Genomic DNA, 16,077 nt, shown 5'->3' on the forward strand with positions numbered 1-16,077 from the left:
GTGTGACACTAGCAAACCTCGCGGCCAGGACATTTATGCCTCTCCGGTTTAGATGCAACCCGCCCTTCTTATATAGGTCACACCTGCCCCGGAGGAGTTCCCAGGGGTCCAGATAACGGAAACCCTCCCTCCTACACCAGCTGTTTAGCCACGTGTTTAGCTGCTCTATCTTCCTATTTCTAGCCTCACTGGCACGTGGCACAGGGAGTAATCCCGAGATTACAACCCTAGAGGTCCTGTCTTTTAACTTTCTGCCTAGCTCCCTGAACTCCTGCTGCAGGACCTCATGCCCCTTCCTGCCTATGTCGTTAGTACCAATATGTACAACGACCTCTGCCTGTTTGCCCTCCCCCTTCATGATGCCCTCTACCCGTTCGGAGACATCCTGTACCCTGGCACCAGGGAGGCAACATACCATCCTGGAGTCTCTTTCACGTCCACAGAAGCGCCTATCTGTGCCCCTGGCTATAGACTCCCCTAATACTATTGCTCTTCTGCGCTTTGACCCTCCCTTCTGAACATCAGAGCCAGCCGTGGTGCCACTGCTCTGGCTGCTGCTGTTTTCCACTGATAGGCTATCCCCCCCCCGACAGTATCCAAAGGGGTACACCTGTTCGAGAGGGGGACAACCACAGGGGATTCCTGCACTGACTGCCTGCCCTTTCTGGTGGTCACCCATTTCTCTGCCTGCATCTTGGGTGTGACCACATTTACATAACTGCGATCTATGACGCATTCCGCCACCCGCATGCTCCTAAGTGCATCCAATTGCTGATCCAACCGAACCATGTGGTCTGTGAAGAGCTCCAGTTGGGTGCGCTTTCTGCAGATGAAGCCATCCGGGACGCTGGAAGCCTCCCGGACCTGCCACATCTCACAGTCAGAGCACAGCACCCCTCTAACTGACATTGCATCAATTAATTAACGGAGATTAAGAGGGCTGTGAAGGACCATGAAATATCCTTGGCAGGAAGGTTAAGGTGGATCCCAATGTATCTCATTCGTACGTAAAAAAACAAGAGGGTGACCAGTGAAAGGATTGGACCAGTTAAGCTGAGTGGAGGTATCTATATGTTGAATCAGAGGACGTGAAGAGTACTAAGTGACTACTTTTCATTAGTGTTCATCAAAGAAAAGGACTTAGTGGAAGACGATTCTTGGGTAAGGTGCGTGGATAGTCTGGGTCATGTTGAAATCAAAAAGGAGGAAGTATTGGGTCTTTTAAAATATATTAAAGTAGATCCCAGTCTCCTTGGCCGAGATGGGGTTACCCCAGAATACCGAGTGTTGATGAAGCTGAAATCTTACCCATTGACCGGAACCCCATCATCGCCAGAAACATTAAATTGTTCGGGGGATGTCATTAAAGGTACTGCCCGAATTTGCTGCTACACCAGATAGCTCGGGGTGCGTGAGATGTCACAGGTAAATTGTGGCATTAGGATCTCTGCCATACACTTAACGAGAGGCTTTTAAAACGCACAGACTGGGAACGTGCACTCATCGGTAAATGCAGGTGGGAATGAGCTGTCGCTGCCACAGCAAAGAGCCGTGTATCCTCTAAATCCAGTGTCAGAGCGAATGGCGGAGCTGTGGGCGCACCAGAAGATGAGTCGTGCACACAGTACCGAGAGCCAAGTTGAGATTTGTCAGTGACACTTCAGCAGCGATTTTATATAGCATGAACAAACGTTGAGTGAGGGTGAAACATTTTGTGGATATGAAATACGTGCAGAAAGAAGGGGTGGAAAATAGAACATAGAACATACAGCTGCATAGCACAGTACATGCCCATAGGCCCATTATGTTGTGCCGAACTAGTCTGAAACTAAGATAAAATCAACCTACTGCCAATCATTCTACTGCGCTCCATGTGCCTATCCAATAACCTCTTGAAATTTTGTAAAGTGTTCGACTTCACTGCCATAGCTGGGAGTGCGTTTGCCGCCCCAATCACTCTCTGAATAAAGAACCTACCTCTAATATCCCTCCTATATCTTCCACCATGAACCTTATAGCGGTACCCCCTTGTTACAGCTACGTCCACCCGAGGAACAGGTCGCTGAACGTCCACTCTATCTATCCCTCTCATCATCTTACACACCTCAATCAAGTCACCTCTCATCCTCCTTCGCTCCAATGAGAAAAGCCATAGCTCTCTCAACCTTTCCTTGTAAGACCTACCCTCCAATCCAAGCAGCATCCTGGTAAATCTCCTTTGCACCCTTTCCAATACTTGCACATCCTTCCTATAATGAGTGACCAGAACTGCACACAATACTCCAAATGTGGATTAACCAATGTCTTATACAGCTGCAGCATAACCGCACGGCTCTTAAACTCAATCACCCTGTTAATAAATGCTAATGCAGTGTAGGCTTTCTTCACGGCTCTATCCACTTGGGTGGAAACTTTCCGAGATCTGTGGACATGAATTCAGGGATCTCCCTGCTCCTCCACATTCTTCAGAGGCCTGCCGTTAACCCTGTAATCCGCATTCAAATTAGTTCGACTAAAATGAATCACCTCGCACTTATCTGGGTTAAACCCCATCTGCCACTTTTCAGCCCACCTGTACATGCTATCAATGTCTCTTTGCAACCTACAACAGCCTCCCACATTATCCACTAATCCACCAATCTTGGTGAAATCAGCAAATTTACTATCCCAACCTTCAACTCCATCATTCAAGTCATTGATAAACATCACAAATAGCAGAGGATCCAGCACTGATCCCTGTGGTACATCGCAGGTTACTGGCCTCCAGGATGAACATTTACCGTCTACTACCACTCGCTGTCTTCTATGTGATAGCCAGTTACTGATCCAATTAGCCAAACTTCGCTCTATGCCATGCCTCATTAATTTCTGCATGAGTCGACCATGGAGCACCTTATCAAACGCCTTACTAAAATCCATGTATACAAACCAACTGCATTACCTTCATCGATGTACTTATTTACCTCCTCAAAGAATACAATCAAACTTGTGGTGCAAGAGTTCCCCCTCACAAATCCGTGCTGACTGTCGTGGAGAAAGCTGTGTCTTTCCAAACACACTGTCAGGGTTGCATGTGGTGCAATGGTAAGAACCGCAAAATCGACGATGAGATCCCGCGTTCGAATACCGGTATAGAGTCAGTTTCCATTTGTTGTTTGCACAATTTGTCAATGTCCACGTGCGTTTTACCCCATCACCCAAAGATGCGCAGGTTAGGTGGATTGGCCACGCTAAATTGTCCCTTAATTGAAAAAACGAATAATTGGGTATCATAGATAATCATGGAAGTTACAGTGCAGAAACAGGCCATTCGGCCCATCTAGTCTGCACCGGCTCTTGGAAGAGCACCCTACCCAAGGTCAACACCTCCACCCTATCCCCATAACCCAGTAACCCCATCCACCACTAAGGGCAGTTTTGGACACTAAGGGCAATTTATCATGGCCAATCCAGCTAACCTGCACATCTTTGGATTGTGGGAGGAAACCGGAGCACCCGGAGGAAACCCACGCACAGACGGGGAGGATGTGCAGACTCCGCACAGACAGTGACCCAAGCCAGAATCGAACCTGGGTCCTGGAACTGTGAAACAATTGTGCTAACCACAATGCAACCGTACTCTTAAGTTTATATTTTTTAAAGATAATTCATGGGCTATACGGTAGCACAGTGGTTAGCACTGTTGCTTCACAGCTCCAGGATCCCGGTTTCGAGTAAGCCACTGTCTGCACGTTCTCCTCGTCTCTGCGTGGGTTTTTACACACAGTCCAATGATGTGCAGGTTAGTTGGTTTGACCATGCTCATTGCCATCAGTGGCTGACTGGGCTATGGTACATTACGTTTTGAGTGGTTTGTGAGATGTCTCAGATAACCTGCTGGGGGGTAGAAATATACCACATGCACGGTGGGAGGGTATGGAATACCAAGCATACATTGGGAGGGAGAGGGCTGATATGTAGTGTGAAACCAGAGAGAGAGGATGTTACGCATTACATATTGGTAAATCTGAACGCTTCACCAAACATAAAGTCGGGAAACTCCCCTACATTTATTAGCAATGGCACAGGGGAGAGGATATGAGGCGTATGGTGCACTTCAGGAAACCCACGAAAACACAGGGAGAACGTACAGATTCCGCACAGACAGTAATTCTAGCCGGGAAACGAACCCCTGGCCCTGGCGCTGTGAATCAACAGTGACCCCTTCAACATTTCAGAGTATAATTAAAAGTCAGCATCTGGGGGGTCACATGTAGGTCAGACCATGTGAGGCTGGCAGATTTCCTTCCCTAAAGGACCTCCATAAACCAGATATTTCTTTAAGGACAGATGATGATCGTTGCGTTGTCACCATGACTGAGAGGAGCTTTCAATTCCAGACTTTAGAGTTGAATTTAAATGTCGCCAGCTGCTATGTTGTGACTTTAACTAGTTTAGTGAATTACGAGTCTAGTGACAATACCACTGGCCCACTATCTAATCATAGTCGTGAAATTATCGAACACAGTTATAGACTTTCTTCCATAAAGAGACGGAAAGTGACCACAGTTCTCCAGAAATAAAAGAGAAAAAGTTGATGGCACTCAGCACGTCTGGCAGTTCCTGTGGCGTGAGATACATAGATTTATTTTTCATTTTGTAAATTCAGAGTTCCCAATTATTTTTTTCGAATTAACGGGCAATTTAGCGTGGTCAATCCACCTACTCTGCACACGTTTGGGTTGTGGGAGCGCAACCCACGCAAATACGGTTAGAATGTGCAAACTCCACACGCAGACTGACCCAGAGCCGGGATCGAACCTGGGACCTCGGCGCCGTGAGGCAGCAATGCTAACCACTGCGCCATCGTGCTACCTCTGTGAGAAACATAATTACCATTTGGCGTCCGTATTCCCATTTTACCCGTATTCCCGAGTTCATCTGACCAGCGCGTTGTGGAACTGTAGAAAATCCCCTGTTACATTCCATCATCCTTGTTAAAAATCACAACATACCATATTCCTTCCAAACTGCTTACGGTGCCTCCAGACTAACCGTCGGTGATTCATGGAAAATGGCACCAACCTCACGCTGTACTTCCGGAACCTGCATTAACTTAAATAAAATGCTGCTTATCTATTTCTCATGCGAAAATTGGACATGTTTACATATTTCCTTCCGTATGTTCCATCTGCCAAATGTTCTCAGACTCACCTAATCAATCCGTATCCCTTTGCATCCATTCATTTGATGAACTCGTGTTTCAGGCGGATCTTTGAATTGCACTCAGGATTTTGGGTGTCCAGGCACCGACAGTCAGTTATATTCTTGGCTCCTGGCTGTGGCAGCAATTATCGAAGAGAACTACTAACCAAGAGATAACAGTTAATTCCAGTTGTGTCACTGGGACAGGAGAAATTGTTAAAATAGTTTAATAAAGTCACAATTATTACCTCGATACTATTGTATGGAGGTTCGGCTTTGTCTTTTCATTCATGATCGAGTTTGAAATGGTGACAGCTCTCTCCTTTCCCCACTTCTTTATAATGCAGAGGAGACAGAGGAACTGGAGGACAGAAGGATCAGAGAGTTGAGGATGAGAGTGGGGAGGAGAATGAGAGATAGAAGAGAGTAGATAAACTCCAGATCAATTCTAAGAGGACCGCAGAGATCATTGCAATCAAACTTTCTGATATCAAACATGACTGGAAATCGCTGAGAATGATCTGGTCTATTCCGCAGGATAATGAATATCATCAGCAACCACCATGTGTTCTGCTGACACATGTCACAGAGCAGCTTCAGCCTCTGTTCCCTGACATCATCTTCTGAAAGCTGATGGAAAACGGAATATTCTTTCTAGTTATATTTTCGGGAGACATATTAATGACCACATATGAAGTACAAAACATCAAACATCTTATTTACACCAAGAAATACTCACCATTGATCCATGACCTCTGAAAGACATCAGATCCTTGCTGTTTTCGTGACTGATAGATGATAATTCCGGCCACGTTGTGGCCTTTCTTCGGTTAATAGATCGCCACGACATGATGTCATGTACAGTGAATCCAGTCACTCCGTATATAGAAACTCGCACATTCATTAGAACAAAAGGTAACACTATTTTCCATTCGCGGGTATGTATATTTCCTTCTAATTCATGGATTTCACGATTTTCTTCCTTTGTTTCACGATCCACTTGTCTGTGGGAGGGACGCAATGTGACAGTTTCGGTATATTTCGAATAAGGTCATGACAGTTTGCATGTAAAGTGTGAACCTTGATGAGTTCCAACATATTTTAGAAGTTCTTACTGGGCGAATAGATGATGTTCCAGTGTATCGGCTGTCACCGTTGTGGTATTGGCCCTTGAGGGAAATGCTTCGACTCATTTGTTGAAATTCTCAATGACTGCTGGCATATTGTTTGTAACCTCCTCCCTCCCACCACTCAACATAGCACAAGATCATCCACAAAATAAATTTGGAAATTCGACCAGAGCACCTCCATGCGCCTGGATTTATCTGAGATCTCCTTTATGATCATCAATGTCCTTCCGGGCACATATCAAACACTTTTCAATCTAATGCTTTATATATTTATTAAAACATGCCTCCAATATAAGTTCTTCATTCTTTCCACAGTACTTGCTGTTCTTTGACGATCCCACACCTCAATAAATTGGTTAATTACCGAGTTACAATCTGCGGTTGGCAACACGTATCTTTCCACCTCGAATACCTAGACGGTCCCTGATGTTTAACTTGTTTTTCGACGTCTTCAATGGTGATGAGAATGGGTTCGAATGGGTTTCAAAACAAATTGTTCCTTTGGAATTGAATAAGGCCCTCACTTCGAATCTGAAGTAGCGGGGCAGCAAACTGGCCTCTTGCTTAGCAAACAAACCTGCATTTCGATTGCCAACTGGCGAGGGTCTATGGCGAATCTTTACATTAATTACCCCATATTGTTCTTAGGCGTTCTCGATTACATATTTCAGGAAGGTGGTTGACGGGAGGGATTGTTCATCGATTAACACAAATCCTCCAGCTTTACTTATCCGCAAAAAGTCAGTCAGTTCATTAGAAACATACATGCTATCTGAAAAAATATCATGCGGTTGCGAGGGTGGGCGGTGATCCGAGTAGGGGACTGCAAACGTTACTGTTGTTCATCAGACACTCTGAGCGCTCCTGGGACTGGGTAGGTTCAATGTTCGTGCCTCCAGCACCTTCCCTTCACTGTTTACCATATGATTACCACATTCGAAATTCCCTCAATCCATCCTCAATCGAGGAAATCTCTATTAGATGTTTTAGTGGGTGTTTGTGTCTGTCTGTTGCTCTCTGGTTTCTACCGGGCTATTGGGCAGTACCCCTACTTCCCAATTTTATTTTGGCAGATTTAGTCCACTGGGACAGGGTGCTGCCACACACTGACAGTCCAGCGCTTCCCCGCTATTACTGATTTCTGCAGGGAAAGTGAGTGTAATACTTCTGTTAACGGGAATGTCCCTCCCTGGTAACGTTAACATTCATCGGGCTTTGTGATCCTGACTAAAAATTCCATCTCTTATGCGTCCGTCTAATAATAGTTGGAGGGGAGACGGTACTGCTGAAATAGTGAGTGGATTCATGCCAATTACATAGGTAACCAACTGGACTGACCAGGAAACTGCCAGTATGTGGCGTTCAAATGTGGAACATGTCTGTTGTGTCGGACACATGAGTCAGAGATAGTAGCGTCCATCGCCGCAACCGGAATGTCAAAAGGTAATTCTGGATTCGGTTTGGCTGGCTGGCGTCTGAGTCAATGTCTTTTTAGTTCACGAATGGCGTTTGTGAACAGGTCAATCCCCTTCCAAGGGGAGTTCTTTTTTATTAGATCACACAACTGTGATGCATTTTGTTCAAAAATTGTGCATGTGGTTTCAGCAATATCGTAACAATCCTAAAAACGAATTGTAAGAATTTTAAATCGATGGTAACGGGAATTGGCAGGTGGTCTACAGCCTTTTCCTTTCTACCTCGTGATTCGTCCAGGTCCCCATAGCGCCTTAGATGGAGACCCGTCTTCTCATAATACAAGCGTTTTGGGTGAACGTTCTGTCCCGAATGGCGAGCAGGCCTAGCAAATCATCGCGGATATCTCAGTGTTGCTCTCTCGGTACATGTTGGAGGATAAGGCCGTCTACATATTGAATTAAAATTTTCGGTTTGGAATCTGGGAATATTGTGAAATCCCTGCGGTAAACATGTACAGGTGGACTGACGACACAGGAAGGTGAAGGGGATTTGTATTGGCGTTCCGTTCTTAAGTAAACGGACCAACATCTATTACTGATATCTAAAACAGTAACATTTCGGGCTTGTGTTGTTCGTTATATTAATATATCGGGACTGACCACCACCGTGGGGCAGGCCAAAGCGGTTGTTTGATTCAATATTCGGTAGTCGATACTTAGGGCCCAAGTTGCATCCGGCTTCTTTACTGACCAGATAGGTGAATTATTTGCTGAGACTACGGGAAGTAGGACTCCCTGCCCCACTAATCCGGTAATCACTTTCGGCACATTTTCTTCTGATAGCATGGGGAACGCATATTATTTCTGAGGTTGGTTCCAGCTCCTCTATAGCGACCTCGAGACCCCTTCGGCCCTCATTGTTGCGCCGACCTGTGTCAACACTCTAAAGACCATCTACATTATTCCCTTCTCATCCATATGTTTATCCAATGACCATTTACATGCCCTAAATGTTGGTGAGTTCACTACTGATGAAGGCAGGGCATTCAACGCCCTTACTACTCTCTGAATAAAGACCATAAGACCATAAAACATAGGAGCGGAAGTAAGGCCGTTCGGCCTATCGAGTCCACTCCACCATTCAATCATGGCTGATTTCAACTCCATTTACCCGCTCTCTCTCCATAGCCCATAATTCCTCGAGAAATCAAGAATTTATCAATTTCTGTCTTAAATAAACTCAACGTCCCGGCCTCCACCGCCCTCTGTGGCAATGAATTCCACAGACCCACCACTCTCTGGCTGAAGAAATTTCTCCTCATCTCTGTTCTAAAGTGACTCCCTTTTATTCTAAGGCTGTGCCCCCGCGTACTAGTCTCCCCTGCTAATGGAAACAACTTCCCTACATCCACCCTATCCAAGCCATTCATTATCTTGTAAGTTTCTATTAGATCTCCCCTCAACCTCCTAAACTCCAATGAATATAATCCCAGGATCCTCAGACGTTCATCGTATGTTAGGCCTACCATTCCTGGGATCACCCGTGTGAATCTCCGCTGGACCGCTCCAGTGCCAGTATGTCCTTCCTGAGGTGTGGGGCCCAAATTTGCTCACAGTATTCTAAATGGGGCCTAACTAATGCTTTATAAAGCTTCAGAAGTACATCCCTGCTTTTATATTCCAAGCCACTTGAGTTCAATGACAACATTGCATTTGCTTTCTTAATTACGGACTCAATCTGCAAGTTTACCTTTAGAGAATCCTGGACTAGGACTCCCAAGTCCCTTTGCACTTCAGCATTATGAATTTTGTCACCGTTTAGAAAATAGTCCATGCCTCTCATCTTTTTGTTTCCAAAGTGCAAGACCTCGCACTTGCCCACGTTGAATTTCATCAGCCATTTCTTGGACCACTCTCCTAAACTGTCTAAATCTTTCTGCAGCCTCCCCACCTCCTCCATTCTACCTGCCCCTCCACCTATCTTTGTATCATCGGCAAACTTAGCCAGAATGCCCCCAGTCCCGTCATCTAGATCGTTAATATATAAAGAGAACAGCTGTGGCCCCAACACTGAACCCTGCATGACACCACTCGTCACCGGTTGCCATTCCGAAAAAGAACCTTTTTTCCCAACTCTCTGACTTCTGCCTGACAGCCAATCGTCAATCCCTGTCAGTACCTTGCCTCAAATACCATGGACCCTTATTTTACTCAGTAGTCTCCCGTGAGGCACCTTATCAAAGGCCTTTCGGAAGTCAAGATAGATAACATCCATTGGCTCTCCTTGGTCTAACCTATTTGTTATCTCTTCAAAGAACTCTAACAGGTTTGTCAGGCACGACCTCCCCTTACTAAATCCATGCTGAGTTGTCCTAATCCGACCCTGCACTTTCAAGAATTTAGAAATCTCATCCTTAACAATGGATTCTAGAATCTTGCCAACAACCGAGGTTAGGCTAATTGGCCTAACATTTTCCATCTTTTTCCTTGTTCCCTTATTGAACAGGGGAGTGACAACAGCGATTTTCCAATCCTCTGGGACTTTCCCTGACTCCAGTGACTTTTGAAAGATCATAACTAACGCCTCCACTATTTCTTCAGCTATCTCCTTTAGAACTCTAGGATGTAGCCCATCTGGGACCGGATATTTATCAATTTTTAGACCTCTTAGTTTCTCTAGCACTTTCTCCTTTGTGATGGCTACCATATTCAACTCTGACCCCTGACACTCCGGAATTGTTGGGATATTACTCATGTCTTCTACTGTGAAGACTGACGCAAAGTACTTATTTTGTTCCTCAGCTATTTCCTTGTCTCCCATCTCTAGATTACCAGCGTCATTTTGTAGCGGCCCAATGTCAACTTTTGCCTCCCGTTTGTTTTTAATGTATTTAAATGAACTTTTACTATCATTCCTAATGTTACTGGCTAGCCTGCATTCATAATTGATCCTCTCTTCCCTTATCTCTCTCTTTGTTATCCTCTGTTTGTTTTTGTAGTCTTCCCAATCTTCTGACTTCCCACTACTCTTTGCAACATTATAGTCTTTCTGTTTTGCTTTGATGCATTCCCTAACTTCCTTTGTCAGCCATGGCTGCCTAATCCCCCCTCTGATAACCTTTCTTTTCTTTGGGATGAACCTCTGTACTGTGTCCTCAATTACTCCCAGAAACTCCTGCCATTGCTGTTCTACTGTCCTTCCCACTAGGCTCTGCTCCCAGTCGATTTTCGTCAGTTCCTCCCTCATGCCCCTGTAGTTACCTTTATTTAACTGTAACACCTTTACATCTGATTCTACCTTCTTTCTTTCAAATTGGAGATTGAATTCGACCATATCATGATCACTGCCTCCTCAGTGTTCCCTTACTTTAAGATCTTTAATCAAGTCTGGCTCATTACATAACACTAAGTCCAGAATAAAGAACCTACCTCTGATATCTGTCTTATATATATCTCCCCTCAATTTAAAGCTATGTTTCCTCGTGCTAGCCATCACCATCCGAGGAAAAAGGCTCTCACTGTCCACCCTATCTAATCCTCTGATCATCTTCTATGCCTCAATTAAGTCACCTCTTAACCTTCTTCTCTCTAACGAAACAGCCTTAAGTTCCTCAGCCTTTCCTCATAAGATCTTCCCTCCATATCAGGCAAAATCGTGGTAAATCTCCTCTGCACCCTTTCCAAACCTTCCACATCCTTCCTATAATGCGCCGACCACAACTGCACGCAATACTCCAAATGCAACAAGACCTCATGGCTCCGAAAATCAATCCCTCTACCAATAAAAGCTGACGCACCATACGCCTTCTTAACAATCCAATCAACCTGGGTGGTAACTTTCATGGATCTATGTACATGGACACCGAGATCTCTCTGTTCATCCACACTGCCAAGAATCTTACCATTAGCCCAGTACTCAGACCTCCTGTTACTCCTTCCAAACGAATCCCTTCACACTTTTCTGCATTAAACTGCATTTGCTACCTCTCAGCCCAGCGCTGCAGCTTATCCATGTCTCTCTGTAACCTGCAACATCCTTCCGCACTGTCCACAACTCACCGACTTCAGTGTAATCTGCAAATTTACTCACCCATCCGTCTACGCCCTTCTCCAGGTCATTTATAAAAATGACAAACAGCAGTGGCCCCAAAACAGATCCTTGTGGTACACCACTGGTAACTGAACTCCAGGCTGAACATTTCCCATCAACCATCACCCTCTGACCATATGCTATCAGATTTGAGTTGGGCTGAAACCGGCTCTCGATTTCAGAGCACATGTTGCACTAATGGACCCCCTGACATTTCGTGTTTCTGAACGCACAGTTTGCACACGGTACACATTTGGTCCAAGCATTTTCACACAGAGATCGGGGATGATGTCTTTAACTCTCCATCAATTTGTCAAGCAATCCAAATTGCTATGACAAAGGATGAACGAAACTTTCACATTCGCTCGAAGCCTAGGATGTGTTCTGTCCTCGGGAAGAATCACTCAAGATAGCAGAATGGAAAATCAATATGACTTCCAGTCTAAACTCTAAAGGGTCAGTTTCTCCACCTTGTCACATGTGACCGTTGAAACCGCTCAACATGATCTCCCTTTGATTGCACCATTCAATTCGGGGTGAGCTGCTGGGGTTAAATGTGGTGCGTGACCTCCAGTATCACTCGCATTTGACTGGATGCCTCCTCCCCAACCGTTCCCTAGCAGGCGACCTGTATTCTCACATTTGACGCTGCAGAACCACTCTGCAAAGGCCTGACACCGTCATTGATTACACAGCGGAGCGTGGGTAGATGAGTCAGGAGCGTGCGCCCCTCAAAACTACAGAGATTATTCTTTCCTGCATATTGGTGCATCCGAGCTCCGCCAGGCCCGTCCGATGGTTGGAGAGTTTTCTCTGCACCTGGTGAATAATGTTTAGGTTCGCAAGATTCTCGGAAAGTAGTGACAGACTGGATCACAATTATAACACCGGCCGGTTGACGCTAGTCCTGGGCTGGTCGGTAGCGCGGGATGTGTCCTGTTTTGGGTTCACCATGTCTCTTATCTGGATCGGGTCTCTCGTGATACGGAGGGGAATGTAGCTTTAATCCTATCTCTCTGTGCTCACCGTCACTTTCCCAGATTGCCCAGTATCCCTGAGTTGGAGCAACAACATTTTGCCATTTGGGGGGATTCCCGTGGCCTGAGTTTCCCATCGTTGTGCTCGGATTAAACGGAGGAGGATCCATGTCGCAGTGTGTTTTGAATCGGGAGGATCAACAGATTCCCAAGCTTTTTGGCCACCTTGGGCTGCATGTGAGACGAACGCATTAATCAATCTGGTATCATTTGTGGTGCGCATGTCTTGTCAGAACAAATAATTTTGTTTCGAGTTTTGATCTCTCGAAACTCATCACAGTTTTGATTACAGAGATTGCTGCAATGATTATCACCCTCTCCTTTCGTGTTCATCTTGTTCAATGTACAAACCTCAATTCCTCGGCGTCACTCTGATATCCAGGCTGATTGTTTGATTTTAGTCAATGTCTGATGCAAGTCCTGTGTCATTGAAAATAGTTAACTGCACCTGCTTTTTCACTGCTCAGGTTTTTATTATTCCCTGAAGGACACTAGTGAACCAGCTGGGTTTTTACGACAGTCGAAAATGCTTTAATGGTCATCGTTCGTAATTTATTCCTTGATATTTATTGGATTCAATCTCTCCAAATGCCCTGGTTGCATTCAAACACAAGACCCCAGAGCAATACCCTGGGTCCCTGAATTACGACTAACTGCTTTTTTCAGATAATAGTAATCGGATCAGGCTCCGTGGACCCAAATTGTTTCCCTTGGGGGATTCCACTTTCTTTAAAACGAGACTCCTTTCAAGGTGCGCTTCCATTGTCTCTTCGGCAGCATCGCTTTGGCAACTGAGAGAGATCAGCGGCTCCAGAGGGTGCGAGGGGAGAGATTGAAATCTGACATTCACAACCTGGCATGTTACAACAATGGCTGTGAATGTGAGAACAATGGATTGGAATGATACAACAATTATTCCGAATCTGACAACAGTGGGTAGGAATGTTCCATCAATGGGTGAGAATCTGAAAACAATCATAGTTGATCATAATCTGAGAACAAAAGACTGGAATGTTCCAACAGTAAACAGGGGTTTATTCGCCGCGCTTTACCAACTTTCTACATTGTATAAATGGATGTCATTGGAAAAACGGATCTTTTGGACACTCCAAGTTATTCAGGCGGGTTACTATCCCGTCCTTGCTGGTTTCGGTGTCCCTGGTAAGAAACTTTATGTCTTTATTGCTCCAATCCATTGTTAACCACGGTATTTTGCTGTCATTTATATTTGGATGTGAAAATGCATTTTGTCAAGTTCAATCTGAAATACCTTTACCTCTCCGTCAATGTAACTTCACTGACCTGTCCAATGTCTGAGCCTTAAGAAAAGATAGTTCACAATCTCTGCAATTGCTTTCACGTTGAGGTGATTCCCGTACCCACATCATCTCCAGTACCAAATCTCTATTATATCACCTCCAAAATATCACTTCCCCAATTCTATCTTCGAAAACTCCTCACATATTGTCAACATGTGTCTTTGTTACAGTAGGACTCGAGAGCTCCAATGTAATCAGCGAAACCCTTCAGATTACCAAACATTGCAGCGCACAGAACATCCATGCCTCTGTAATTTGAACTGCAAATCACAGAACATCAGTTCAATCACCATTCTGATGCATGATGTGGACATGCCGCCGTTGGACAGGGGCTGGCACAGAAGAAATCTTACACCAGAGTAAAGTCCAACAGGTTTGTCACGAATCACTAGCTTTCGGAGCGCAGTTCCTTCCTCTGGTCCTTCCTCACCTGATGAAGGAGCTGTGGGCCGAAAGATAGTGATTCGAAACAAACCGGTTGGACTTTAACCTGGTGTTGTAAGACTTCATTCTGATGCAAGCAGACGCACATGTATTCCCTTTCGCGCTGCTCATTTACTTTTTCCATATTTCTGTAACATCTATCCACTGACGGCTGTTCCTAATCCCTTTTTGAAGTTAATTTACAGATATATGTATCTCTTCTTTGTCGCAATCTCTGGCGCTCTCTGTCACCAGGAGCCTGCGCTGAGACTATTACGTGATGGACGAGAATGCTTTCGAGCTGGGTAAAAAACAGTGAGTTCAAGTGGTGAGTTCTAACGGGTTAAAAGGGGGTTACTAGTAATTAAACTGACCTTCAATTGAAAGCTACATCAGCCCTCAAATCGTGTAATTGAAAGCTACTCGTTTGGCGAGTTGAATTCCTGAAACAGGATGCGGCTGAGTTACACTCGACTGTATCTGTTGGATTGTGCAACTGGTTTAATTCTGTTACCAGAGCATTGCATTTTGAGGGCACCAAACAGGGAAGCCAGTCAGTATTGTTTGTCTGCACTGTGAGTGCTACTTGGCAGGACGAGTGTGCTTTATAGTTGGGTGGAAAATACGGAGTTGGGTGAAATTGGCAGACGGTGAAACGGAAATATCGGACGCAGAGCTGAGCAGGAAATTATCGAACAGACCCTGGCAATGTAGAGGGGTGTCATGATTCACTGACAGTGTTCCGACTTGGGGGACGGGGTAGGGGGGGGGGGGATGTGAAGAGTTTTATCACAGAAAGATGTGATTTTCTTGGCGAATAAGGAATCTGTCCAAATTTTAAAATCCATTTTACATTTCCTAGTATAAATTGTGTTCATACTGAGGTAATGGGGGAATATGAAAAATGTTTTAAAAGTGATAAAAATTAAAATATAATTTAAAAAGCTAGAGCTTCAGGGGCGCGTGGTGTGTTCTTCAGGCATCATGTAACAGCTGATGGGCCCCATTGTGGTTCCTAGTGACCACATCTGTAGTAAGTGTTGGTTGCTCGAGGAACTGCGGCTGAGGTTTGATGAGTTGGATTCTGAGCTTCAGACGTTGCGACAGATCAGGGAGGGGGAGAGTTACCGAGACGCTGTGTTTCAGGAGGCAGGCACATCACCTAGGCACACTACCTTGAATTCAGCCAGCGGTCAGGGACAGACAGGAGCGTGTGGCTGCTATTGAGGCTGGCCGAAAGTATCGAACTTCAGGCACGTAGGTGTCTCAGCTCTTGACTTTGTCCAACAGATACGAGATACTTGCTCAATTGTTGATGGGAACAAGGACTGTAGGGAGGATGAGTTAGCTGACCACTGTTCCGTGGTACTGGAGTCCAAAGATGTGCAGGTTAGCTGGATTGGCCATGATAAATTGCCCTTAGAACCAACATTGTCCTTAGTGTTGGGTGGGGTTACTGGGTTATGGGGATAGGGTGGA

This window comes from Scyliorhinus torazame, chromosome 20, assembly GCF_047496885.1.
Source record: "Scyliorhinus torazame isolate Kashiwa2021f chromosome 20, sScyTor2.1, whole genome shotgun sequence".
Taxonomy (NCBI): Eukaryota; Metazoa; Chordata; class Chondrichthyes; order Carcharhiniformes; family Scyliorhinidae; genus Scyliorhinus; species Scyliorhinus torazame.